General features: G+C 38.1%; 1 protein-coding gene across 9 annotated transcripts in view; it reads right to left on the bottom strand.

Annotated features, from left to right (window-relative positions):
- The window catches only part of FAM160A1 (family with sequence similarity 160 member A1), an 87,121-nt gene that overhangs the window by 58,264 nt on the left and 3,398 nt on the right, over positions 1 to 25,459 (bottom strand). For 6 of the 9 annotated variants that reach the window (XM_017805927.1, XM_017805928.1, XM_017805926.1 and 3 more), the window contains one exon: positions 13,645 to 13,767. The exons of the other annotated variants lie outside the window; for them this stretch is intronic. The gene's annotated coding sequence lies outside the window, so the exon portion shown is untranslated. The remainder of the gene's footprint in view (positions 1 to 13,644; positions 13,768 to 25,459) is intronic. 9 annotated transcript variants of the gene reach the window in all.

The raw sequence follows: 25,459 nt of genomic DNA, 5'->3' as shown, positions 1-25,459 counted from the left end.
AATTAAGCTCTACCTGAGCCCAAACCAGCACAGTACCAAAATCCCAGATCTGTGGAGCACTTCGCCAAAAAACCAAACAACTTCATACAAAGAGAGTTAAGAGCCGATACTGAGGTTTTGTTTGTTTTCAAGGTGTTGCAGTATCTGCTAAATACAACTAGCAAGAACATCCTAAGTGTTCAGATGACTCATCAAAATCCATGGGAAACAATCACAGCAAAGACTCTGTAGCTACAGCTGGAGAGTGAGAGCTGCTTTTATTTTTACTAACCCAGAAAGACGATTTCCACATTCTACTCTCCTTCTCAGCCAGAATGGGAATGGAGCCCTTTGTTAGGGTTAGCTCTCACACTGGCAACTGCTTTTATACATAGCAGGGAGACTGAAGAGGTAGAGTAAAGCTTAGTATTACTGCCTCAAGCTCAGGACTTTAAAAGTAGTCTTTTCCCACTTTGCATACCACAACTCAAACAACTCCCTAGAGTAACGAACTCTGCCCTTTTCCCCTTCCCTCATGCCCCCACAATGAAAAAGTATCATTGCCATGTTCTCTGACAGAAACTTCCAGTCCAGACACACCAAACAGGATTAAGGCAGGCATACTCTGCCCATCACAGAGATCCTATCTTTTAAGCCATGATTTACTTGTAGCTCTGAATTTCTCCCACACTTTCAAAACTACTTATAACAATCAAAAAGACCTCCGAGATCATCAAGTTCAACCTTTGACCAAACACCACCGTGTCAAATAAAACATAACACCAAGTGCCACATCCAGTCGTTTCTTGAACACTCCCAGGGGTGGTGACTCCACCACCTCCCTGGGCAGCCTGTTCCAATGCTTAACCGCCCTTTTAGTAAAGAAATTCTTCCTGATGTCCATCCTAAACTTTCCCTGGCACAGCCTGAGGCCATTTCCTCTTGTCCTGTCACTAACTGCCTGGGAGAAGAGGCTGACCCCACCTGGCGACAATCTCCTTTCAGCAAGTTGTAGAGAGTGATAAGGTCAACCCTGAGCCTCCTTTTCTCCAGGCTAAACACTTCCGGCTCCCTCAGCTGTGGCTCATAGGACTTACTCTCAAGACCCTTCATGAGTTCTTTTGCCCTTTTCTAGACATGCTCCACCACCTCAATGTCCTTCTTGCAATGAGGGGCCCAAAATCGAACACAGTTCTTGAGGTGCAGCCTCACTGGTGCCGAGTACGGGGGAGAATCGTTGCCTTGGTCCTGGCTGGCCACGCTATTTCTGGTTCAAGCCAGAATGCCATTGGCCTTCTTGGCTACCTGGGCACACTGCTGGCTCATGTTAAATGGCTGTTGACCAGCACCCCCAGATTCTTTTCTGCTGGGCCACTTTCCAGCCGCTCTTCCCAAGCCTGTAGCAATATGCCTAGGGTTGTTGTGACCCAAGGGCAGGACCCAGCTCTTGGCCTTGTTGAACCTCATACTGCTGGTCCATGGAGTCACAGCCCATCCAGATCCCTCTATAGAGACTTCCTACCCTCCAGCAAATTAACACTCCTGCCCGACTTAGTGTCGTCTGCAAACTGACTGAGGGTGCACTCAATTCCCTCATTCAGATCATCGATAAAGCTATTAAACAGGGCTGGCCCTAATACTGAACCCTGGGGAACCCCACTAGTGACCAGCCACCAACTGGATGTAACACCATTCACCACCACTCCTGGGTCCAGCCCAATGATCAGGGCAATTTTCTTACAATAATTCCTGCATATCTAGAATAATGCTTTTAATCATTCAGTCATTTGGTGTCAGCTGATCTCCCACAGACCACCTGCCAAATTGCTGAAGGTATTGTGTGAATGATAAAAATAAAATTGGTACAATCAGAAGAAGAGAGTAAAGAAACAGATCAGACAGAACTAATCAAATTTTTCCCCCTCCTCCCTGCACACAAACACACATGCCTCAAAACCCCACTCACAATTGGCACCAGGGGCACCGGAACAGGATAATACCAGAAGCTCAGTAAAGTAAGGCAGCAGCTATCTAAAGTTTTTTAGCTAAAATAAGAGAGGCCCCCTCATGATGGATGCCCATGAACCCAAAAGTCTTAAATGAATTCAATAAATGCAGAATCTGTAAAAGTTTTGATATGACAGAATTCAACCAACAGAAGAACCATGTCTCTGATTCAACAAAGGCAAGCAGAAATTGGGTGGACAAATCCATGAGGACCTGAACAGACTGCCTAACAAATATAACCTTTACCTAGACTCTACCTCCTAATTCTGTTCATAAGAAGAAAAAATAAAAATCTGTGCTGTTCACTCCAAATTCCCTTTCACTTAATCTACTTAACCTGAGGCAAGACTGGAACAACCATTCCAAGCAGGAAGGCAGAAGAACAAAAGGCTCCTCTTCACTCCAAAATTAGATTATTAACACTATTTTAAACACAATTTTACCAAGCTTACTACACCATTTTATCATAGTAAGTACTTACATAATGCAAAACTCCTATCAGCTTTCTTTGTTCCAGTAAAACAGTTTTCAAACAAACTTAAATATCCAAAGAACTGCAAGGTCCTGCACCTGGATTGGGGCAATCTCAAGCACAAGTACATTGTTTTTGCACAAAAACATACTTTTGTGTCAAACTGCTCAATTTGAATGCCTGTTGTGTGTGTTCATGGACACTTTTACCGCAGGAGCTCCAAGCAGTGCAGAATTAAGGTAGGGAAGTAACTGCTACCATCCTTTAGTTATTGTCACTGCCTAGCTCAGAAGAACTAGAACTACAGCCCATGATCTTCAATGGCTGGTAGAGGAAGAAGAGCTACAGAAATATATGAGACGACAAAGCAAGAGAGAAGAAAAATTAGAGGGAAGTGCAGAGGAAAAGGATAGATGCAGGTAAGCAAGGGTCACTTAACAGACCAGTGTCTGTCATCTCTCCCTCCACTTGCAGCATCATTCCTGCAGCACAGCATTTGGTTTATCAGAACAGAGTAAATGGAGCGAGATGGAAATAGCAGAACTGAAGGAAACAAAACGAAGCTTTTTTGTTTTCCAGGCAAAAAGTGATGGAAAGAAATAAAGAAAAACAAAAATGGAAACCAAAAGATACATATACAAGCACAAAATACACACATGGCAATACATATACAAGTCAATATATGTTGCTGTTAGGAGTCGAGCTGCTGCATACTTCATACAGAGGCAGATTTACTCATAAGGTATTTCTAAATTCATGTTCAAACCCCACAGGTGCCTTACCTAAAGCATATCAAGTCCTCAGTATCTACACCTTGAACATAAAAATTACAGTTTCAGATGCAGAATCTTGCCATTAAAAAAAATGAACGATTACATATGCATTAAATAAACCTTATGCCATTTATGTCCTTGATTCTTTATGTGTCAAAACACACACAAAAAAACCCCCCAACTTCCAACAGAATAGAAAGCAAATAAACAAACAAAACCCCCAGACATAGGCCCAGCTTACTATGCATTATTAAAATGCCAAGCACAGTAGGTTGTTAATTTTTCACTTGAAGTAACTGCATAACTTGGTTGGGGAATTATTCAGTTCTAAAAACTCTGTAGCCATTTCATTCCACCTTTCATTTTCTATCATCCGTAAGTCAAAATCATGTATGCAGTTTAATGAAAAGTAAAGTGCCTAAGTCCTCGAATCCCAGATACAGATGGGATGAGCTGTGAGTGATTTTCTCGCCAAAACTAATAAGCAAGAAACCAAAATAAAAACTGAAATACACAGAGATCTTAGTAAAAGCATAGTAAGTCAGAGGCATTTTTATCACACTGGAAAAAAATGTCTTCTTTCTATAAGCCCAAGATATATTTTCAATCTTTTTGCCATCTATCCATGCTATGCATCATGAAGATAGATGGTGATAAATGAATGGAAATAGAATGGTGATAGATGAATGGAAAGAGAATGGTGATAGATAAAAAATAGTGACACTCAAGAGTACAAGCAGCTTAAACAGCACTTTGAGTATAAAGATAAGCGTATGAGCAAGAAAATAATTTTCTATATTCCACAAACAAACAAAGCACATCCCCAGGGACAGATTCCTCTTCTGGGAATACCCTCCTGCTATTAACTGAGCAGGAGTCAGGGTCAGGGAATGATGCAGAGTCAAACTTGTGGCAAATAAAAAATTTAACCACAACAGATGTGCGTTTACCTAACAGCTGCTCTCCTGACTCAAACAAAAAGAGGTCTTTAAAAACTTCTTAACACTTGGGCCTCTAACGGATGCTTGCTTAAACAGTCTAGGAGATGGGAAATGTACACACTGACCCCTTTCAAAAAGAGGGTGATTGGAAGATCACGGACTGGGCGTCTCTTTGTATAAAATGCTTAATATCCACCTGGGCTGCAATTTGGAGGTGCAGGAGCTGTCACCTGGTCACTTGCACAAATAACTGTGCAGGCTGTGAGCATGCTGAGGGGAGGGAAGCTTGTGGCATCATCTCACTCATCACTTAGGCAAGTGGGAATCCCATTTGCAGGGATCATTTGTTCCAACCACTCCCCTACAGATAATTTAAAGACAATTATTCTCCATCATGAGATGTTTGCTGCTTTTGTATGCTACTACAGCACATTTTATTAAGAGGCTCAACTAAGATGGCATACCATACAGGTTTAAAAAGAAAGATGTAAAAAAAAAATATCACTCAGCACAAATTCTCTAATTTGATAGGAGAAGAGCGTTGGGGGCCTATGTCCTCCTCCAGAAGTATCCAGCACCAGGCTTGGCGCAATTAGATCCAAAGCCCATAATGTTTTAGAACACTTAAGAACTTTTTGGAAGTTAATAGTGACATGGTAAATGAAACATGCTGACAGAGTACACTGTCCTATTATTAGTAACATGCTAGTCAATACAAAAAGAAGAACAAATACTTTTAAAAACACAGATGCACCTACATGATCTCCCCATTTTGCATTTCAGAAGACACAGATGTAAGATACACTGCCCCAGTTCAAATGTTTTTCTGGAGTACGTATTTATAAGATAATCATGCAGAAAAACAAAAAATTTCCATTAAAAAAGAAAAAAACAAAGTGGTCATAAAAGAGAATCAGTAACTCTGCTCAGGGTTTGTTGGTATACTTTTGGGGTTTGTTGAGGTTTGTTTGTTTGGGGTGGTTTTTTAGTTGTTTGGTTGAGGGTTTTTTGTTCTGTTTTGGTTCCCCCCCTCCTCCAGTTTCAGGAAAAGCAACAATTTCTGAACAGGGTCATTCATGATACTGATTCAGATGCTGCCCTGCCTTTCAAAAGTGCCAGACCAGTTCTTCTCGTTTCTTTTAAGAAAGCAGTGCAATGGGACAATAGCTTCATCTCCCAGATTAACTACTGTTGGGTACCCAGCTCTAGGCAATTGGCTTGCTCTGTGCAAGCACTTTATTACCACCCTCCTACTTGTTTATATTTCTCAAAATGCAGCATATTATTCTCTTTGACGGCAGTTGCTTCCCACGTGTTCATTCATCTTAGTTTGTCTCACTGGATTTCTTCAACAGTGCCTCATTAAACAGCCTGAATTTTTCTCTCCAGCTGCCTGCTACGTTGACTTTCAGTGAAATTAAGGTAGATTTACCAATGAAAGGAAAACAGAATCCAGTCACAGTCTTAAATTTTAAGAGACAACAAAGCTTTCTAGGCTATGAATTTTAATACTCAGAGATTAGCAATTCATCTTAATTTTAGTTCTATCCTTCTAGGACAAAACAGCTGCCTAGAGAGCTCCTGGTAAGTTTTTTACTAAAAGCGTTGCTCCAAAAGATGTGGTGAACCAGCAGAACAGTTCCCAGTTCCCAAGAGAACGATGCCCTATCCCTTGTTCCACATCCCTAGCACATTTATTCTGTACTTTCTGTTCAGTTCACAAATCAAATCAGTTTAACAACAGCTCTAGCAAGACTAAAACAGAAGGTAGAAAGCCCCCAACACTGCAACGTGGGAACAGAGGCTGAGGGTGCTGTGCAGCTTCCACCTTGTATGGGGACTATCAGCCCCGCTGCTCCTAGAATCATTCCCCAATTTTTATTAACATAACTGCTTATTTAGAGCCAGCAAGTCAAATTCTGAAGATCAACAGCCAGTAATTGATGATATATTAGTTCTTCTGTAATAATATCAGAACAATTCAAACTCACTAGCAGCAAACATGTTCAAAATGTCAGGAAACACCAGATTCCAGGTCTCATTCTGAACTGATCGAATGCAAGAAAAATATTCCCTGGCCTGGTAGTGACTGTGCCCCTGGTAAGGGACACAAACTGACAAAGGAGATGCAAGGAAATATAACACAAAATGCTTGCAGAACTGGATAAAAAGCTCTACTGAACATGATCACGACTCAAAACATTCCCAAAAATGAATCTCTTTTTGCAAACAAATTAATAAAACTTCCTGATTTTCTTAAAGTAAACTTTTCACGTCCTTTTCTCTGGAACTGAAAGAATTCTGTTTCTCAAAGATTCCCTTCCTGTTTTATTTTTCCAAAATTAAGCCTTCAACTCTGCATTTAGCAAATTCCAAGCTGAACATGACCCTTGGAGGCCAGCAGATTTGTTTGCATCTCACCCATCCCAGCAGCTAAAAGTAAAAGACTGTGCCTGGCTCTACTTGCCCACAAAGAAAAGTAACAGCAGATATAGCAACTTCTCATCTATTCTATCCCACCCTCAAAGATCCTTGGTATGGAGGGAACCGATTCCAAAATGCATCTACCATGGCACAAGTAAAAAGATGTTAGTTCCCTCCTTAAAAGGTACTTTACTGTACAGCTGACAGTTTGGAAAACAGAGATAATTTTACAGCCTTAAAAAAAGGAGAGAAGCAGGAAAGCTAGTTGTTCCTCTCAGGCATAATACTTTTTGACTTTCTCTAGGATGAAACCTACCATTGCTTCCTTAACAGCAAAATAAAGTTTCTGTCTTGCCATTCATAAATAGCAAAAAGTTATGCAGAAGTTTCTAAGCTGTTTTCAGAAGAGAAATATTCCAATTACTTTGACTTTTATAAGTTTTTTTCTCTGTGTCATGACTTTCATTAGGAGTTGGAATTTCCTTGGTTATCAAGTCCCCCTCATCTGTGATCATAATTTATAATCCTTCATAAATTGATGAGGCTCCAGCTTTTTAATGTACTCTTACATTCACTGAAGATACTATGACATTTCCAAAGCAGTGAAATATCAGTCCACACATTTTTGCCCAGTATCATATGGTAGCCTACTTACTCACTAGAATCACCCATAGAATGAGATTACTATCAGAACGTTTTATGAGTCTGTTTTTTAAATTAGAAGATAAGTAATTAGATCTTTATAGACTGTACTGCAAGTTAAATGTTAAAGTTACTGAATTCACATGTAAAAGCTTCATCACCACAGTGTCTTCAAATGCACCTGGTTGCTCACGGGTATACCTGAACTGTTATGTCATGAGGCTGAAAGGAAGGCTCCTCTCCAGCACATCCTACAACAGTAATACTCTGTTGCTGGTGTGTAGAAAGTGTATTTTGCACAAGCCCCTTGAGAATCTGCAAGATTTTAGAGATCTGCAAAGTAATTTCAGCACAAGGAGAACAAACTCTCAACCCAAGCAAAGCTCATTAGGACATAAAAACAAGCAGCAAAACTAGGAATGATTAAATATCAACATCCTGATATAGAGTTGTGGGGTGGAGTTTTTCTAATGATGTTGTTACATGTCTTCTCAGTATAACTGGGTAGCCATTAAGTGGGAACAACAGCTTTGAAGTGAGAGAAATGCTGCTGAAGAAAATCAATATTAAGTGGTACTTAGACCAAGTTATTTTCTAGTATCCCTTTTTATATCTGAAGGGTCCCAAACTGCTTCAGAAAGCAATCAGATTTTAATTGTTACAGTGATTAAACTGACAAACACCAACAGCTCTTCACTGAAATAAAATATTGAAGCTGGTAAAGTAAATCTCAGAGTAATGCCAATCAGTAATTTTATCTAGAACACTGACTTTCGGTCAAGGTTGCAGTATGGTTTCAGATTAGCCTCCTTCTGTGGTAGGGCAGTCACCAAAGATTTCCCTTCAGCAAAAGATTCAACCAAAAGACATTCACATATTGTCACACACCCAGGGAAAGATTTTCCCTTCCTCTTGAATATAAGGTTCCTACTAGAAGAGAGGCAAAACCCCCCACGTGTTTCATAAAGCAGTTTCTGTGCAAACTTAAAAAAAAATTTTTTTTCAAAACCTGAGACTTAGTCAGCTGCACACCTTTGCAATACATGGAAAGAGCCTACAACAAAACAGCCTGTGTATACAATACACTGTAGCACTTCACTGGAAGAAAGGGGAAACTTTTACATTCAATGGACATAAAAAGAATACTACAATAAATCATTTTGCAAACTACATGTTAGTTTCGGTAACCAGTGCCTTTCAGGAAAGCATTACATTAATATAATCACTTCCACCTTTTCTTGGTTCAGGCACAGTTTATTTTAGTTAAGAGAGCCACAAAGTAGGACAAAACAAGTATTCTGCTTAGCTTGCATTTCGCAGACTTGAGCATGCACATGGCAATGGGATCAGTTACTTTACTACCCAGCCAATTTCTTCACTCTAAGCCCCAAGCACTGCTAGAAAAATCCCATTAATCTAATCTGGGTAGCAGAAAAGTTTATCCAAAATTCCTTCTCAATAATGTGATACTTACAGGGTACAAATCTTTGTTTTAAAAAACTTACATCAGAAATATTCAATTTACATTTTACAACACTGAACTTAACATGAAACAAAGTCCACAAGCACTGCTTTAAAAATCCCAACAGTACCCTTGAAGTAGGTGACAGATTACTTTTTCATTATAATTCAATTCTATCTGTAGCAAATCAGAGTTTTAAAAAATTCTCAGGAAACCAGAGAGATGAATGACTAGCTCTGAAACATTCAATAAACACAGAGAGAGTCTTTAAAAAATTAACATTAGTATATGATGATTTAGACATCCAGAACTTGGATCCTGATTCTCCTCCCTCTGGATAACTCTTCTTCCCCTCTCTGTTCCTGTACATGTGTTAATTTGTGACAAATTATAGAATTCATTGTTACAGGCCATGACAGTTACCAAAGGCATACATGATTTTTAAAACTATTTTAAAAGAAAAGACAAACCCCACTGAATTGACAGAATGGAAAGACTATTAAATAAGCCCATGGACTGCACATGGCCAGAGACACCACCACACGCTTGGACCATGCACATATTCTCCTGCCTCCTTCTCTTCCATCAAATCCTAGTGTGAGGACAGCTCAGCTTGAAAACCCTCAGCAATCACCACTGCTCCATATACAACAAATGCACTGAACTTCATTATTTCCACTGCTTGTCAGATGAACAAGAAGCTTGTTTGACAACAGCTACACAGAGGTTTCTATGACATATTTCTGTTCAGCCCAACAGATTTTAGCACTGCAAAACCAAAAATCCAATGAAAATTCAGCACTCAGTTCTTGCAGGTCTATATATTAACAGTATATCTTACTCTTCTTCTCTTCCATTTATTCCAAGTTTATATTTTAATCCACACTAGCTTTACCCTAAAATGCTTTTTGTTTTAAAAAACGTTGGTATGTAAAGAACAATGATGCACAGCAAAACATGTCAACTGAGAATTTGATCCTTCGAGACTTTGTTCTACAATTTTATTCTGTATTAACAGGATTTTTTCCTTTTAAGTTAACTGCCATCACAATGGTGGTTTTTTCCTCCAAAGTAAACATAAAACTGTTATGTTGATAATGTTCAGTTTTAGTATGAAAAACATAATCACCTTTTTTCTGGTTTGCTTTTTGTGGTTTTTTTAAGTCTATCATAAAATCTCTTAATTTCTAACACTGAACTTACCAAATTGCCTTCATTAAGAACGGTTACAAATTCCCTTAGGTTTTATATGTCTACTAGCAAGCACAATTTACACTGATTCAGTACTAAGGTGTAGCCAATTTTAGAACAATAGCTACTTGCTATTTTTATTTCAATAAGACCAAAGTTTAGAAAAACAGTTGTCACTATTACCAGAGAACCTGTCATATTTTTCTATATCCTCATGTCAGTGGCCTCTACCTGCCATCAGACACTTCCTTGCACTGTGCTTTATTCTTCAGGGCAAAATATGCATTCACCTAATTGAACTCAAGACACAAGCAATGACAAGTAAGTCAAGATGTCAGACTAAACATTCTTTATGACATACCCTGAAACTTTGCAATGAATACATCACATGATGTGATACACACAAAAGCTTTTTCCTTGTTTATCTTGAGCTGAGAAAGAGCAAGAGTCTTATGCATATGAAAGCAAAGTATACATCTTTATACTTCTGCAAACAGCCAGGCAGATGTGTCCCTTACAGACCTTTCCCTCAGCATCATAGTGAGAGCAAATTTGTATGCTAGTATATAGTGATGAAAGATTAGAAATAAGAACCGTTTAAATTATTTATAGAACATCACTGACTCCTAAAGAAGGCCATGAGAAGTAGCCTGCAACCGGCCTGAGGAACCCTATGAAAGAGTAAAATATTAATAGAAAATAGCTATTACATGATTTATATTAATATTTTGTGAAGCTCAAGGCAGTTTAAAAATTACCTACATCAGTAGAGCAGTATCTTCCTCTATAATATTCATTTCAGATAACTGACGGTAACCAAGTTTTTACTGGATTACTCCTAAGATCAAACTCACTGCTGAACGGAAAAGACACTTTCCTCCCCACAAGTCTGAGTCTTCACAATTTTTCTACTTTTTTTTTTTTTTAAATCAGAACAAATTCAAAACCCTACAAACTGCCACCAGAAAAAAAAAAAGAAAACAAAAAACAACAAACCAAAAAAAACCCACATCACAACACAGGAAGAATACAGTTGAAAGGAAGCACAATCCTAAGATACTGCATATAACTAATGCAATTTTATCCACTTACTGTCTTCTTTCATTTTGAAATTCCATCCTGAATCTATGAAAGCTTTACTTAGAAAAGTTTAATTGAAAACAAAAATCTATTAGAACACACTTGTTTCAGATGCATTAATATTTTCTGATAAAAAATGTTAAGGCTTTAATACCAGTTGGGACTAGAGTTGAAAATCACAGATAGTTAACAATCTTAGACTAGATACTAAAGCTCTTAAATTAAGAAAGTAGAACTTGTTCTTCATTATTACTGTTAGCTAAACTAAGGGGAACTCAAACGTACTAGTACAGTTGACGAGTTAAACTAACATGGAATAGGAACAAATGAGAACTAGAGAAAGACTTCACATCACTGTGTTGGTTCAGGTCACTTCCTCCATCAGTGACTGTATTGCTTTTCCAGCAGCGTAGCTAGATTTTAAGTCAAGGAAAGAAGAAACAGCTAACTGAAAGCTGTACACTGCTATAAATGAAGTTATAGAACGAGGTTGGACTCTGGTTTAAACCAATAGCTGTTGTTCTTTTGTTTTCTCACAGGAGAAAGAAATAGACTTGTCTTTATTGTGCAAGATATTAAGTTCTAATGCTACAAATCATCTGAAGAACTCTCACCTACAGCAACTGATTGAGAAATAGTCACTTAGGCAACCTCAGCTGTTTCCACACAGCCAGAGAACCACAGAGTAGCTGTAGCTCAATACAAGTAAAAGGTGATACTCATAAAATTTTGGATATGGTGCCATTAGTCTTGGGAATATGTAGTTCTTCTGGACAAACACCCTGCTAACAGAGCTTTTAAGAGAAGGCTTGGCATTCAGAAGCATTTTAATATTTGTATTTAATAAAACAGGTTTACAAAACTGTCAGAGCTGGCAATTAATTCCTTCAGAGTATGGAAACAATAACATACTAAATACTTAACTTGCCAAGCATCAGCGTGTCTAGAGCCCCTCAGTTTCCTGAAGATACTTGGATATGATACTTTGGGAACTTGTACAAGCTGTTAAAGAGAAAGCAGATGCCTCCCTAATCGTTACAGAGCGGCACAGGTTAGGATGAGAAGAATAATATCCTCACTCCAACTTAACAAAAGTCTCCCATCAGCTTCAAGAATTGCAACAAACTGCATCAAAAAAAGAGGTGGAAGCATGAGTATGTATCATTTCAGGGGAGGATAAGACCAGACACATGATACATGAAAAATGGTGTTCATTTTCATAAAGTGTTTGGCATTTTAAAAATAACAAACAAAGTACAAGAGTTTACCAGATAGTAAGTATTTAGTTAATATCTACCAGCTATTCATATTTTTTCTAATCAATTTCAAAGAAAACCTGGATATATAAAACCCAGGAACTAGTGGTTATTGTACAGTCTCATTTCATATTTGTTCCCCTTTCTAATGTTGTTTGACTGGTATGAATGCTTTACCTGATACGACAAACACAACTCTGGAAACTGAACACACTGTCAGATTTTCTGTGATTTCAAGCTTGTCTGTACTAATCCCAGCCTCATTTCACACCCACACATCAGGCTCCCTCCCTAGCTAGCTTGGGCTTCTCTTCTGCACAGAACTTCCTTATGACAATCTTGCAATTAACACCCACATCTCCTCCCCAAATGATGCCAAGTCAGGCTATGAAGACCACACCCCCCTGCATACCATTTCATCAGCCCCTCATAAGTGACTCATAAGTATTCAGCCCTTTTCACCTTGTAAAACAGCTTATCTAATAAAAACAAAGCACATGTACAATGTTGCATCCAGTACCAAATGATACTCATGCTTGTAGATCAGGTCAGGAAAAACACCTGAATTTTCATCTGTCAGCTGACTAGTTTCACTGTAGATTAACATGAAGTAAGATGATCCAATGACAAAATAAAGTCCAGGAGCCTCTATCCCTTCTTCAGTTTTTGTTGAAAAAGGTTTTCTAAAGTTTTTGTGCTCAGTTTTTAAACTCAGATGGAGAAGACAAGTGTTTCCTCCTTCAACTCTTTTTGTATTTTACATTGTGACTGTTAAGAGTCATAATTAAAAGAGAAAACATCCATTCTTCATCTGACAGGCATTTCAACTATTTCATACCCCATACTCCAAACATGGAAATATTTGGAACAAAAAAAATCAAAAAAAAACCCAAACAAACAAACAAACAAAAAAAAACCAACCAGAGAGTCTTGCCAACTCAAGAAAATCCTGCTATACAGGCTGTCAGGTTCTCATCAGTATGCCACTGGTGATCTGTCACTGACTTACAGAGTATATAGGTCACATAATATTGTTCTCCAGAAGTCACGGGGCACTAAGGGACAGCTGAAGTGCATTTGATAATTGCTGTATATTCATTTCCCATGTAAGCAATTACCGTGGTTGCCACAGGAATATTACACAATCGTCCAACTGGACAGGTGTGAACACGACCAGAACTGAAACACCAAACACTGACAGGATGCTCCAGAGTCCACGTTGTCTAAATGCAACTCAGTGCTACTGGAGACTCTATTTGACATTTTAAATAAGACTGAAGTCTCAAGCCCACTTTTCGGAAGACGGGCGTCCATAACACAAAAACTGACCTGACAGCCAGCACTGCAAATAGAAAGCTCATGGTTCAGCAAACAGACTTCTGTTCTGAACTAACACACATACACACACTTCTCTTACCTGCAATTAAAGCATGTCAACAGGTCAGCAAGGAAAAACTTGCTCTGGCAGCTCTTCCATTTGCGAACAATCTAGAACTAAAGTTTCTTCAGCTGACACCTTTCAGCAGCATTCAGCTTTCCACTACGGACAAGAAAAGGCAGAGAAAGTAGAAAAGTAAAAATTATCATTCTCTATTATTAGAAAGTAACTGCCCAACACCTAAACGAAATTGGGGGGGGGGAGGGGAGAAGATGACCCAAAACCATCTTAGAACAAGATGATAAAATCTCTAATACAAAAGAAAAGCAGTTACAGAGTGTATTTCACAGCACCAGACAGGTCCACACAGACAAGGTCAGGGCTTTCAGGCCTTTCAGCAATACCTTAGTGAGAAGCCCTTGAAAACACCAAGGACATCATCAGCTATGAGCCCACACCACTGCAGAAGCAATTCACACTTTCATTCCTTCCTGCCTTCTGTTCACTGCTGCAACTCAAAAACATTTGCATCCATGCTGCACCTCAAAAACGTTCGTGCATCACACACTGAATACGTTTGGGGCAGTTAAGAAACTGTTCTGGCTAAAAAGTAACCACTGGGGGGAAAAAATAAATAATAAAACGCAAAAGTAAAAAAAAAAGTGGTATTACGCTGAATACTAAACCTGCCTACACCGCCAAAAAGCTGATTACAAAACTCACTTCTCAGACAAGAAATGCATCATAACAACATCTTGTTAAACAAGCTAAACACATGCAAAGGAGGAGGAGGAATCCACACCTTTCTGTCAACACTGAAGTGATTCATATTAAATCTACATTTGACATGCAACAAGACTGCCCACATACAGAAAAATGCAAGTATGAAAAGGGTGTCTGTTCATTTACACAGTGCTTAGCATTCAAAATTGATTTTACAGACATCCTGCTAACCTGTCTGACAGAAATTCCTCCAGACTACACAAATTCAAAATAGGGAGGCTGTCAGTTTTTCTCTCTTATAAGCAAGGAGGTAAAAATCTGAAAGTTTTCACTATGCTGAAAAGAATCATGCAAAAGTTAAAAAAGTATATACATCAAGGGACAAAATAATTTTTTTTATACATACTAATTTTTGGCCAAGAACTCATCATTTAAAGCAAGTTCTTAAACAGCTTTCTCATCAAAGTAGCATGAACAAAACATCCGAAAATTAAGATCTTATGGGAAGACACTATGAGTTTATAGGTCACAAATATAACATGGTTTCAGTACAGGCTAGGGTAGATGATCCTTGTCATTTTATGTTCCTGAATTGTAGGGACAATTACATCAGATTTCTCCACAGAGACAACTAGAAATCTCATAACATCCTGTCTTTTAACATCATTTTCTGCCTCTATTAAAACAAAGAGGTAGTCCTAAAAACTAGCCAATTTCCAAGTGAAATCTCTAAAATATTTCCTGCCCTTAATACAATTGTACTCCAGACTGTGACTCTAAATAACAAAAGAAAATAAATACCTAACACTAACATGGAACCAGACGAACCCAGAAAATGTTATGAGCTAAGGGTTAGGATTTTTTTTGTTAAAGTATCCTTTAAATAGTATGTGGGGATTTGGGATTTTTATTTTTTTAATTCCACGAGGAAAAAAGTTTGTTTCCTACTTTGATCCCAGTTCAGAAAGGTATTACATTGCACAGTTCTCTAGAGATAAAAATCCTTAAGAGATTGGCAAAATCTCCTCCATATGCTTTCGTCTGCTGACATTCCATATGGCCTTTGTTACTACTAGCTGGCTTCCACAGCCTGAGGATGTGTGCAGCATCACTGAAGTAGTAAAATACTGTTCACAAAACACTAGCTCACTAAACCATGATATTTTTAATATAGTTTCTTATTATTCAAAATAATTCTGAGTGGGGACTCTAAGGGGAGGAGATTACTCCATAATTTGTAATTAATACCTACACCTCTCCTGTCTGCTTCCTACATCCATTGCACCTGGTCATAAAAATAACATTCCAAGTTTGATTTGGAATTAGATTGATTTAAATACAGTCTTTCCATTTTTGCTTTGCTCTATCAACTGTGCAAATTTTTAAGTGGAGCCTATAATTGTGTTTTTGACCAAGCTGTCCATTAGCTTAAATAATAATTTTCTCCCTTGGATTTATCTTCTTTAATTTGAAGCATAGCTTAAAAACTGCTGTCATACACATAATGAAATAGGTATAGTCTAAATGACAATCTCATAACTGAGATTTACAAGTTGATCAACCCAGAATTTTTCTTTCCTTTTAGCTACATAAGAAATAGTCCATCACAGGAGACATAAAAGAGGAAGAGGGAAAAAAAAAAAAAAGGAGAAATAGCCCCTACCCAGAGCCAAAGTCTACACACATTTAAGAGTGGGGCCATATCATCCTAACATATTCAGTGTTTCAGCTTCAAAGTACTGCAAGACTGACTCACCGAATCTTTGTTACTACTACTGAGGCAGTATAGAAAATCACAAAGGTCTGTTCTTCTGTAGTCTACAAAAGTTCTTTTGTAGTTTACAAAAGATTTCTCTATGATATGCAATTAGTGTGCAGGTTTTAAAGAGAAAGCACTTGGAACATGGAACAATTCTCTGGTCACACATACGTAAAAAAATCTGGATCTGAAACCTTAGCACCAAGCTCTGATAAATTTCCTGTCCTCATGCCTTTAGCTTCCCAAATCATCTGGAAAAAGAAAAACAAACCAAAAAAAACCCATAAAACCAAAAAAACACCAGCAGGCACCTTAGGTTAGATGGCAAAAGAAGACTCAGTCTAGTATATGAAATAACAAGAGTCTGAATAATTTAACACAGTCCAATTTTGAATCAGGTTTTTTTAATTAAAAAAGCTGTAATTAAATTAAAGAAGCATAGTTATAATTAAACAGAGAGCTTCTGTACTTGTGGCCCAGGAGAATCATATTCATCACACAGTATCACCAGTTCAGTACTGCCAGGTAGAAAATAATACATTGTTATCTCCAGAGAACACTGACACTGGGATCTCTTTCTAGGCACTGAAAAACCATTACTGCCAAGCACAGTCTTGCCTTACGTAACATATTTTTGGAAGAGCAAATATTTTGCTTTTGCATCAAATACACAGCTTTCTAAAAGAAAGCAGGCAACACCACACACCACGTAAAAAAACCCACACATCTGCATTCTGTATCCTGGACAGGGAGGAGGGAACAGAGGGAGAGAGAGAAAACACAAAAAGGTTCTGCCTTCTGATTTCTGAAAACTGAGACAGATGAGGAAAATATGAAATGGTGGAGCAGCTGCTCAAAAACTTTGAACCAGATATAAAAATGTTATATTTTATGTAATATTTTCTGATTCATATGATTGATATTAGTTTTTATATAATATTTTCTGGCTTATTCATATTAATAATATTATTCATAATGACAGGAATATCAGAAAAAATATATCTCAGCTTATATTACTTGAATAGCCTGAAATTCTGTCCTAAAATGAGTGTGATAAGGTGTGTATATTAAAAAGCTTTAGAACATAAAAATAATCAATTAATGAATTCATTAATTAAGATGCTCTACTTTATACCTTGATATCATCAAATCCTAACAGACAGGCATTTTCAACATTTCTTCAGCCCCCAGCAAAGCAGAACGTCAAACTTTCTTGTAACAAGCAGGCTGCCAGGACCATCCTAAGAATGGCAAAAGCCTTTTCAAGGGCTTGTAAATTTTCTCTCTTTTTTTTTTTTTTCTAAAATACAATTAATTTTGAGCTCAAGATTATACTGCATTTTATTTGAGATGAAAGTTGTCCTTGGAGACTGTATTACATCCCATGCATCTTAACCAACACCATTACCCAGGCTAGATATTATGAAAGATGCATAGTTTTGTGGTTTGGGAAATTCAAATTGCTTTCCTTATCTTTCCACTTCATGTGAAAGCCCAAGAAAATAATCCCAGTAACCACGGTCCACAGATACATGAATCAATACAAACACTCCCAGTAGCAATATATGGCATTCAAAAACAACAGATGGACTGTAAAATATTAAGAGGGAAGTATGTCCCTGTTTCATACATGCATGAATTAAGAGAAAGAATGCCCTAGAAGTGATACATCCCATGAAATTTTCCTCTGTGAATAACAAACCAAAAGCCTCCTAAACTGTTAATTTTACATAAAAATGTGCCTATTTATTTTTGATTTAAAGACCAGTTGACTGCAGGACTTACTCAAATCTTTGTTTTTCTTCTGCTATTCACAGCTTTGCCCAATAGCATGCAACTGAAATTAAAACCACTGTTTAATGTCACTGTTGTTATCCCTGTCATTTGAACAAGAAATCTCACACAGCAAAGAGCTACCTCTGATTTGGGCTGTTACTGGACAATTAATTAAAGGAATAGAATTAGTGTACTCAAATAAACACAGGCTAGGAGGGCAGCACAATAGAGGGTTGTTTACAACACACAGCAGATTACATGAAAGAGTTTTCCAAATTTTCACGAACACAAGCTGATTAAGTCTGCATGGCAGAGAGCAGACTAGCACAGGCCTGGGAGCAGTAAAACCACAGTGGCTTGGACGCAATGCCACACAAATATGACAAAACTGTTTTTGAAGCTAATCTAGGCAACTTCACACCACATTTCCCAGCACTCCCTGCTCTAGGATTTGCTCTTGCAGAGCCAGGGTGGGTATAGGCATGCCCACAGTCATTTTTTCATATTATTACCTTCTAACAGAGTTCTAGCTACTTTTCAACAGCCACAGCATTGTGAAGTTACAAGTCTCGCTCATCTACTCCATGCAGGTGAAAAAGGGAAAAAAAACAGAGAGAGAGGCATAATGTTTTCATATCTTCTGGATCCTTGTTGTCAATGAGAAGTAAGTGTAGAGGTAGCGAGAAAATGAATTCTCGGTACCGCTTTCTCCCTAGACTTTACACATTGTGTTGCATCACAATAACCATCTCCTATATCCAGTTAAAGGCTAAAAAAATCACCTCAAAGCTGCCTTCATCATCATCAGCCCTGTGCCATGTTAATACCCATCACATTTCTGTCACAGCTGCTTTCATTACCTGTTCTTAAAATCATACACAACTTTTCCAGATTCCAATGCAACAGTACCTTACCAACCAAGCAAAGAAATTGTGGAAAACACATGTATCTCATACACATAGACTAACCCTCATTTTCTCATGTCTCCACTACCTCCTTCTCTTCTTTGAAGGTAAAATAACAGCACCCAGCTTATTCAGTCAGTCCTCCAGCCACCAAGGTATTCTTACTGCTCTCCTCCTCCAGACTCCCTTCAGTGGGTTCATGTTACCTTCTTTTTTCCTTTTTTTTTTTTAATTAATTCCATCTTCAAAACTGGACTCTACATCAACATTGGCTGGAAAGATTACTTCATTTAACTTGCAGAGATGACTTCTCACATATGTGATGCAGTCACACAACCCCATACTAAGAACTACAAAGCTCTTTAAGGTTTACTGAATCAATCCTCAGGGAGAAGCATTTGGTCCTTCTGGCCTTCTCCAATTGCTCCCAAAAGCCAGTAGGCAGAAATTCCTTTAAAGAAGCCTTGCTATGTTTGAAGCAAGGAACTGTGTTGTGGGGCTCTTTTGCCACACAAACGTCAGCCCCAATCCGAAAACTGGCTCTATTTAAAAAAAAAACCAACTTTTCTAAGAGCAGAATTCAATCATTCTATGATAGTTTCTTGGTATGATATTCTCTAATTTTACAATTTTATAACAACATTGATTCTTGTCATCCATTAAAATACATAAATCCTTCACATATATACAAAAAAACCCCATGCCCCTACACCAGAACACTATCTCATGAGTCCATTCCTAGAGAAAACAATGTTTTTGAAGAAGTTTAGCACTAACCCACAGTAAATTCCTCCAGAAATTCTTTAACAAGAATGAAGTTTTCACAGTTTCTATCACAGAGTCAAGCTATCAGAAACCAACTGCTCCTCTTCTGTTAGCATTCTGGAGACAGAAATTGCACTAGTCTAACATGGTTTAATCTCAAAAATAAACTCATATGGGCTACTGCTTATTTCTTTGTCATCCTCTACTGCTTTAGGAGGGTTTAATTCCCAGGAAAAATACTTGAACAAATAATCAAAGATAAATAACTGAGTCTACAACAGCTCATTTCCACTTCTCCCTCACCCTTGATGCCTGTACAGACAGACACTACAATCACTCTTCTCAGTGGAACAGTATTACACATATCCTCCATGAGTTAAGTAACTGCAGCAGCTCAGGGATTACATCAGCCAGCTCTTACCCTTTCAGTAGTGTTTTTTAAACACTTTAAACCTAAACTTATCTAAATGCTCCCAAACTCACACTTTCCTCACACCAGCTTGGGGTTTTAGCAGTGGCCTTGGACACAGTTTCACCTCCCACTCTCAGAATCTCTTATTAAAGGTGAGGTGAACCAAACCAAACCAAACAACAGACCTCAATCTGCTTTGAATTATCTGTCCACAGCTCCACTTGTCAAACAGAAGCAAACTTCCCCTGGCTTTCTTTTTACTAACTTTATATTTCTATAACGATTTCTCCCTACTCTTTTTGAGTTGGCCTTTCTGAATGTTGCATTTGAACTATATGTGCTTATGCTTTATTTTTACACTTGTCCTTGGCAATCCAGCTGGGATTTCCTTTTCCCTTGTTGTATTTGATGCTGAAGAGCTCACTAGTAGCCAAGACAGCCTCTCACTACTTTTCATATTTTCCTTTGTGAAAGAATATTTTCAATTTCTGCCACTAGCATAATTTCCTGAAGGAACAATATTCCCCTAGTATTTTTTCTCTTAAAACACAGAACTACTTGGTAAGAATCATGTTGCCAGACTTATCCAAAGTCTGCCTTTCTAAAAATCCAGTTGTTTTATTTTAGCACAAGTCCTCCTTCTCAGACTCTCATTTGCTCACTCTCACACAAGTTACTTATCTTCTAGTTGTAACAAAGCTTGGAAGTGCCTATCTTCTGGTTGCTTTTTTCATATTTAGCACCAGGAAAGCTTTACTTAGGTCCTCCAACAACTTACTAGGAACCTGCATCCCATCATACCTCCTAACCAACACTCCTAGATAATTAAAATCCTGGATCTGGATGATTTCTGCTAGGTGTCCCAAACACATTCAGAATATTTCCCAGATTTGCTAGCCTTCAGTCACCTCTACCAAGGCAGTATCAATATTCTTTACCTTTTGATTTGCACAGACTTTTAGTAGGATTATTTAGAATGGAAAATTTAATTTATTCTGCCATTAACTGTTTTCTCAACACCCTTATGCCACAGACTCCAATACTCCTGTTCTTAAATAAATATTTTTATCTCAGAATATCTGAATGTATTTTGAAATTATAACTGCTCAGATCACATTATCTCCTGACATCATGCCCAATGCTGAGTCCTCCTGAAATGTTGCTGAGTTGATGCCTCTTTTAAATCTAAACTGTTGTTACTCTAAACGTTTGCCAAAACTCTGTACAAATGTACAGTACAAATCTACACTAGCAACAGAATATGCCTTGCTGCCAACACAACAAAATTTTAGCCCCCACACTTGCTGCTACTCTAAAATTTAAACAGTAACATTTCACCTATTGAATCATGGCACATGTACCTGCTATGGTAATGATGCAATGCACAGCAAGTACTGAATTTAAGCTATGCATACTTTATCACTTCCTAAACTAATACAACATCTGTGAAATGAGAGGCATTGCTATCATGTTAGAATTTTAAATTGTCAAGAGGAAGAATCAGGTAACGTCATTCATCTTTAATTCATTTAACTTTTTAAGATGTATCTGCACACAAAGTAATTCAAATGCTGTTGAATTTCACAGAAGGCTAATGGGAAAAGTTCATGCAAATACAAGCCACAAATTCTGCTATCATTTTTTTCTTATAAGCGAAGACTAAAAGAAACATTAATACCTGAAAAAGTGTTCAGATAGCTTCTATAGACACCGAAACTCAAATAATTCAGCTGATTTAACTGAGCTAGTTTGAATGTCAGCAGAACCACGGTCTGTGTGCCCAGAATTTTATCTGCTCCCTCAGCTACAGAAGTAGATCTAACACAGAGTATTATCACTTCCTTCCGTAGGGACCCTTGCCCTCCGTCCTTAATGTTGGGTTAATGTTTCTGATTTACTCATTTCACTAACATGCAGGTTGCTAAAAACACCACTAGAAAAAGATGTAACTTGCAAATAGCATGCATCATAAATGCAGTCTTTGCTAAACTGCCTTAGTTGTTGCTCTCTGAATATTTAATTTTATTTTTTTCCAACAATAAAGGTTTTTGTGAGAAGAAAAAATGTTCTTCAAGTCCAAGCATTCCACTGGCATCCAAGCAAAACAAACCTAGCTCTATCTAGCCAAAACGAATCCTGCAAAAACATTTCAATACTACTGTGTGTTCTGCTGTATCAACATTAGCAAGTCAGGAACCCATAAGCACTGTGCTGCTGCTGGCAAATATCACCACATGAAAATCATGGCAGCAAAACATGCTGAAAGCAGATGCAACCACTGACAGACATAAAAACCTCTGTGTTATCTGGCAGCCAATTCACAGTAATGACTCCCGATGTTGTTCACACTGCTGGGACCAAAACATTAAGAACAGAATAATTGTGAGGGCAAATCAGTTTCTGCCCTCCATGTTTTTCCTCCATTCAACACTTCACAGGCTCCTCATCCCATGAATATGTTTCAAGAAGCTGATAAAGAACTTTCTAATTGTTTACCTGAAACCACTCCAAGCAGGCAAGCATAATTAATCTTAATGCAAGTCAGCAATTCAGAAAGAAAATTATCCTGTAACACCTACTGCTGACTGTGTTCTACGCTTCCCTGTACTGAATGGAAAAATGGGCAATTAAAAAAAAAAAAAAAAAAAAAGGAAAACCACCTCAAAGTAACAAAGTAGCTAAACCCACTACTTTTACCCACTACTTCCTTGAAACTCAGAGTCTCAGCATGACTGATATTCCCAATCCACACCAAAAGCATTCCAAGGACATTTGAGTAGTTTGAGAACAATATCAGAGTAGAAAAAAAAAAAGGCACAACACACACTTTTCTGAAGATGTTAATGGTTTGCAGTAAAATTTTTGGCTGTTTAGCACCTGTCATCACTGTACCTTGATCAGGCACACAAGGGAGACAACCCAGAATTCAGATGATTCTATATCACTCACAGAGACAACAGAGCCCTCACTTCCAAAATGAATCCACGTCTTGCTTGTGGTTGGAAGAATGCACTTCCTGCAAAGTTTAGCACTGAAAATCAAGGGAGTTCCTCAAAAGGAGAGAGAAACTTTCATCTTCCATAGGTTTTCTTACAGAAATACTGCATTTACAACACTGAACTAAACCATATTTATGGCACAAGCAAAGCGTAAAAGCATTGCAAGTGTGCAAGGAGCAAACAGCACAGTTCTGTTAATAAAGCCCATGAGTCCAATGTAACAAGCCACAGATGTCTCACCTTCAACTTGTAATTATAAAAGGCACACCTCTCTACTCAGGCTCCCTTCTTCCCTTATATGTTTAAGACATACATGCTTACAGAAATACTGCTCTTAATGTAATACCAATACAGTGATGAAGCAGCAAGCCAAGTTATCTCTCTCTCAGGTTTGCAGCATTAGGGTAGGAGCCTACGACAATGAGTTAACACAACTCAGTAAAAACCCACACTCCTCTTTGGACTGGCTGCAAGTTTTCATTCATAGCTCTTTGACTTGTGTGTCAAAACCCCCAAATATCTGAAACTAGTTTATTTATTACCACTATGTTTACTGTTAATCGTTAATAAAACTAACTCAAAAATACAAAATTTGCTTCCCTCTTACTCAGAAGTATCTGAGGTTTTACAAAAGATTTTGTGAATGGAAGTGGAATTGTTTCTTCAGGAGTCCAACTCTTCAACTGGCTGCACAGTGCAAAAAAACCAGCCAACAGTTAAATTTAACTTACATTGCAGAAGTTTACTTGTATATAGGTCTTGCCAATATTTTGAAGGCTTAATTTTTTTCACATTCATTAGGAAATCCTTCTAACTGTGAGCTCTTTCACTGGCATCCATCACTCGATCAGTTCCTCAGGCAAACTAAACTCTTGCTAGAGAAGTCTTTTTATATAAAAATTTTCACAGAAATAAATCCTGCCCCCCACCAATATACAGTACAGGTAACTTGTAAAAACTATCTGGAATTAAAAGGATAATGGGTACAATTGTCTTTCAGTAACAGTTATTAATGCAAAGAACCTAGCACATGTTTTTAGTATCACACAGCTTTCTGTCTGTTTTTTTTTTTTTTTTTAACAAAATGGACAAGTTCTTCTAAGGCATGCAATGTTTGAATAAACAAAACTGTCTGTCATACTGTTTGGAGTCTACAGTAGAGATACAAGGGGAGAAGACAGCATTTGACTATGCTTCTACAGCTAAATGGCAAAAACTACCTAGTGAGAATTTGCCTAATACTTTTAGCACTAATCCAGCTATATATGTCCCCACACAAAAGCAGATAACATGTCCACTACCATGCTAATCACGATTAGACCAGAATTAGCTGTCATAGTCTAACATTACTGTATGTGTAGGCAATTCAGTATTACATCATAATTTGACCTCTTTTTTTTACAGGGGGAAAAAAGAAAGAAAAAGAAGTAACTGATTTCCCAAAAACTCGCTACCCATGGGAAGCCAGCACAGCTTGGAACAGAAGAAATTTCAGGGTAAATTTTCCAACTGCTAGGAAAAGGTGCTACATTTAGTTCAGGGGTAACACGAGTCAAAGACCAAGAACATCTTGGGCCTCCTGCTTGCCGATAGCTGTACTTGTGTCATGTTTCCAAACTTTCCTCTTTAAAAGCAATCCCACCAAATATCAGAGGTAACACATTCTTAGATAGTGTCTTCACATGCCTTGAGCTTTTATTACGACTGTCACCAGCTCTTACCTTACCTGTTCTGTTTCCATTCCACATGGAATTGCTTCACCTGGACATGCCCTTCAGGATCACCTTTGACAAGAAGTTTTTGGACACGTGGGTTAACATGGAAAGCATTTTCACCTTACTATCAGTAAGTCATTGACTGAAAGATACCTATCCAAAATAAGAGGAAGTCTCAGTCAATGACTAAGAGAGAAAGTAAGGCAAGATGTGTTTGCAAAAGCTCCTCAGTCTTCATAACAATAACTTTAATGGTGAATGCTTTGCTATCATCACAGCACTTCCATAGTTAAGCTGGCACTTTAAAATGTAGTGGTGTGTGTATACATATATTACAGTAGAGCACTATGTGCCAGATCCAGTCGTTTCTTGAACATTCCACCACCTCCCTGGGCAGTCCATTCCAATGTTTAATCACCCTTGCAGTTAAGAAATTCTTCCTGATGCCCAACCTGAACCTCCCCTTGGAGCTTAAGGCTATGTCCTCTTTTCCTGTCACTAGTTGGGAGAAGAAGCTGGCTACGACCTCCTTTGAGGTAGTTGTAGAAAAAAATAAGGTCACCTCTGAGCCTGCTCTTCTCCAGGTTAAACAATCCCAGCTCCCTTAGGAGCTCCCTGTAGTCCTCTTAGGACTTACACTCACCCTTCACTAGCTTTGTTGCCCTTCTCTGGACTCACTCCAGCACCTCAATGTCTTTCCTGTAGTGAGAGTCCCAGAACTGGACACAGTTCTTGAGGTGCAGCCTCACCAACTTGATCCAGGTCTAACTGACCTGCTATCTGTGACACAGTTAAGTTCT

Source organism: Lepidothrix coronata, unplaced genomic scaffold, assembly GCF_001604755.1.
Source record: "Lepidothrix coronata isolate B3197 unplaced genomic scaffold, Lepidothrix_coronata-1.0 Scaffold13, whole genome shotgun sequence".
In the NCBI taxonomy this organism is placed as follows: Eukaryota; Metazoa; Chordata; class Aves; order Passeriformes; family Pipridae; genus Lepidothrix; species Lepidothrix coronata.
This window is presented reverse-complemented; position numbering and strand designations above follow the sequence as displayed.